General features: G+C 49.0%; 1 non-coding gene across 1 annotated transcript; it reads left to right on the forward strand.

The window, feature by feature from the left end:
* Window positions 1-3159: 3159 nt before the first annotated feature.
* On the forward strand, window positions 3160-3234 carry Trnas-uga. The gene has a single exon. It is a non-coding gene; the product is annotated as a tRNA-Ser (tRNA).
* Window positions 3235-3964: the final 730 nt, after the last annotated feature.

The raw sequence follows: 3964 nt of genomic DNA on the forward strand, positions 1-3964 counted from the left end.
AGATCCTCGAGCGACATGCACTCCACCTCACCTTCCGTATACGCCTGCCATCCCCCACCCGTTTCCTCTATGACCTGAGTCCTTTCCCTCATCTGCTCCTCTTCCTCGAACATATCTGAGTCCTCTACACCTCGCCAATTCCTGCCCACTGCTGTGCCTTCACTGATGTGTCCCTCCTACCCTCCACCTCTACACCCTTCATCTCATTTCCCCAGGTGGCTTCCGTGAACTCTCCCTCCCAGATAATGTCCTATATCCTTCCATTTGTCCTATCAACTCTGATCCTCACCTCCCCCTTCCTGCCTCTGTCCTTTTCCCAGGCTTCCTTTTATCCCCCTTCCATCATGTTTTTCCGTGCCTACCCCCTCTTTGACTCCATTGTCTCTCCTGAATTCTTTGGCTTTCCCCTCCTCTGCCTTTCCCACTCATTCTCGCATCAGCCCTGTCTCCCCCCCCCTTTTTATGTGTCTTCACCCTCCATCAGTTTCCCCTCTTCGCTTGTTCCTCTCGTCCCCACGTTTTTCCCCTCTTCTGTCTGGGTCCTGACACCCTCCTCCATCTGTCTTAGGATGTAGTCTATCGTCTTCGTATCTATTCTCTAGTGAAACGTTTAAGTGAGTGTTCTGTGTTGTGTCTCTTCTTTTTTTCGTGTTGCGAGCAGAAACCATACTGTCGCTAGGTGTGATTTTTTACCTCTTGCGAACAGAAACCACACTGTCGCCATGATTTTTTGTTGTCTGTCTACTGTTGTAACTGGCTTCTTTTTGTGTGCCTTAATTAGCATCACGAACCTTTATGGCTTGTTTTTATTGTTTGTTATCTTCTTATTCCGTTTTTAACTCTTCTGTAGGCTGAAGAGCGGCATATGAAGCTACTGTCAGCCCCCCCCCCCCCCCCCACTTCAATAAAGGAAAATAGGGCAATGCAGTTCCTACCTTCAGCATGGACGGACAATTACTTTGGACCTCCTGTGTTAATCTCAACGTAGCGAGCATGGAGAACATAGATGGGGACTCCAGATATAAGGCGCCAGTTGGGAATGTGGGTTGGGCGGGAGGCTTGGCGATATGGTTGGGATAGACACTGTACCTGGATGGCGCACTGATTAACGCAAATGCCAGTAGATCCCAGGTTCGGATCTCCGTACCGTACCTATTTTGACTCACTGACACTGATTCTTCATAAATTACCGATGCAGCTGACATCAATAGTTACTTCCCTATCCTTTGTTTTCTCCCAGTCCTTCCCCTTTCCCCAACCTTCAATTTACGTAATATGTATCACAACTGCGGGTTCTTCATGGTGCCTGATCTGTCGGATGTGTACGAATGGAAGTGGAGAGGAGTGCACTCGAGCATTCTTCGGTGGCCGTTATAGTGATAGCAGGACATCTTCGAATTCAGTCATGCTCTAATGGTGTTTTGTCGTCAGCTAGTTTGAGAGTGGTGCTTGACAATGACTGACCCTATTTGCAGACTGATACCGTTAGAGCTTTCCATGCCACTATAGATCAAGATTGGCAGCAATCAATCGACATAGCGTTTTCCGGAAGCTTTACCATTGGCTTGCACTGCTGCTGTTATTGGGATGTTTATGCTAGTTCCAACTTTAATACTTTATCCCATGTAGGCTCTCACGGCCGGCGTCTTCATCAGTAAACACTTCCAGGCTAAGTTGCCGTGGTCGATCTATAGAACTTCTTCTCTACTTTAGTGTGGGCTACATCACTGTTGGTTTCTTAAATTATTCTCCTCATATAAACTGCCTGCCTGAAAGGGCATAGCACTCAAAAGACATGGTAGGATGCCAATGTAACTTCGTACGTGTGCTCATTGTCGGTGGGTATGGAAATGATTGGAGTTACAATTCTCTGTGACTGATAGAACGGCCAGAAGAGTACGTCGTTGTTGTTGGCGTTCAGTAACCAGGTAACGTCAGAGTATACAAGTGGCGCGAAGAGCGTCATATCGGAAGTGATCATTGTGAAAGACATGGAGATGCTGCATATTTGTGTGAGACAAGGGTGTCAGCAGGGAACACTGTTTCGAAGGGGCCTTATTATCGGTCTTCATGCGGCAGGCTGATCGTATCATGCAATATCCAGAACTGCGAGGCATACGGATGTGAATCTTGTTCGATGTTGGACTGCGTGGTAGAGCTATGGCAGGTGAGCTCGTTGTCAAGGTTCCCACCAACCACGTCTGAACACCACCGTATTGAGCACCAAGCAAATCTTAATCGATTCGCATGTGCCATCGGAGAACAGGTAAAGGACTCTCTACAATAGTCTGTGCCATCCCGCTCTGCAGCAATCGGTGCCACCCCGCACCATTGGTCGGAGACTGGCAACAGTCATACTTGGGAAATACTGTCTCATGCCTACGCTGAATTTAACACCAAAACACAAATGGTTACGTTTCAATTGGTGCTACGACTGAGAAGCATTGACTGCTGGTAAACGGTGTCACATTGTGTTCCACGATGAATCCTAGTTCAGCACTACCCCACATAACCATCGTCAACGAGTTTGACGGCGTCCTGGGGGAAGATCCCATTCCTTCATCCTTATGGAGATTCACAGTGCTATTACTGCTGGCGTCATGATATAGGGACCATCGGATACAACTTCAGGTCACGGCTGTAGTGATGGAGGAAACTCTGACACCACAACGATAGGATCAGCAGTGACATGTGAAACTTTCTGGCAGATTAAAACTGTGTGATGGACCGAGACTCGAACTCGGGACCTTTGCTTTTCGCGGGCAAGTGCTCTACCAACTGAGCTACCCAAGCACGACTCACGCCCCGTCCTCACAGCTTTACTTCTGCCAGTACCTCGTCTCCTACCTTCCAAACTTTACAGCTGTGAACCCTGCAGAACTAGCACTCCTGAAAGAAAGCAAAGGTCCCGAGTTCGAGTCTCGGTCCAGCACACAATTTGAATCTACCAGGGAGTTTTATATCAGCGCACACTCGACTGCAGAGTAAGAATCTCATTCTGGAAACATCCTCCACGCTGTGGCTAAGCCATGTCTCCGCAATATCCTTTCTTTCAGGAGTACTAGTTCTGCAGGGTTCGCAGGAGAGCTTCTGTAAAGTTTGGAAGGTAGGAAACGAGGTACTGACAGAAGTAAAGCTGTGAGGACGGGGCGTGAGTCGTGCTTGGGTAGCTCAGTTGGTAGAGCACTTGCCCTTGAAAGGTAACGGTCCCGAGTTCGAGTCTCGGTCCAGCACACAGTTTTAATATCCCAGGAAGTTTCATATCAGCGCACACTCTGCTGCAGAGTGAAAATCTCATTCCAGTGACGTGTGGCTTAGTATGTCTCTGGGGGATTTTGGGGATATTTAGCAGTAATATTATCGAGGCAGTGCTGGGTAGTTCGTTCGGAGAATGACGTATCCTGAAAATACGGAAGGAAAGGAAGCAACTTAAATATTACACAATACGTGAATAGAAGATAAGGTGGAAGATTTAATTTCTGAACTCAGTAACATTTGTGACTTTTCTTGTACACACAAACAGTAAGGTCAACCGAAATTAGCTTCGTAGTCTCGCACCTGTTATTTGCACGTCGCGTAATAACAGCCCGTGGCTTCTTGCGCTATCTCGCGAGTTTTCGCTTACAGCCATCGTGCCGAGGCCGCTAATACGGCGGTGGCCGAGGGCAGAGCTGGGCCGTTGTTAACGGGCTGGTTTTATTATTGTATTCTCTCTGTCGCCGAGGATTAGCCTGCCGGAATTATGTATGTAATTACGGCAGAAGAGCGCCCCTGCACCGCACCGGTCGCCGACGCAGTCGCAGCGGGGCCGCAGTCAGAGGAGCGGCGAGTAGGGGAGGGGGCTGGTAGGGGGCGGCGCGGGGGAGGAGAGTGGGCAGGCGCGGCACAAATTGCGTGGATTTGCCCGGGTCCGCCCGCAGCTAGCGGCAAAACCTCGAAGAATTAATTAAAAGCAGCTCGCCGC

Source organism: Schistocerca piceifrons, chromosome 4, assembly GCF_021461385.2.
Source record: "Schistocerca piceifrons isolate TAMUIC-IGC-003096 chromosome 4, iqSchPice1.1, whole genome shotgun sequence".
Classification (NCBI taxonomy): domain Eukaryota; kingdom Metazoa; phylum Arthropoda; class Insecta; order Orthoptera; family Acrididae; genus Schistocerca; species Schistocerca piceifrons.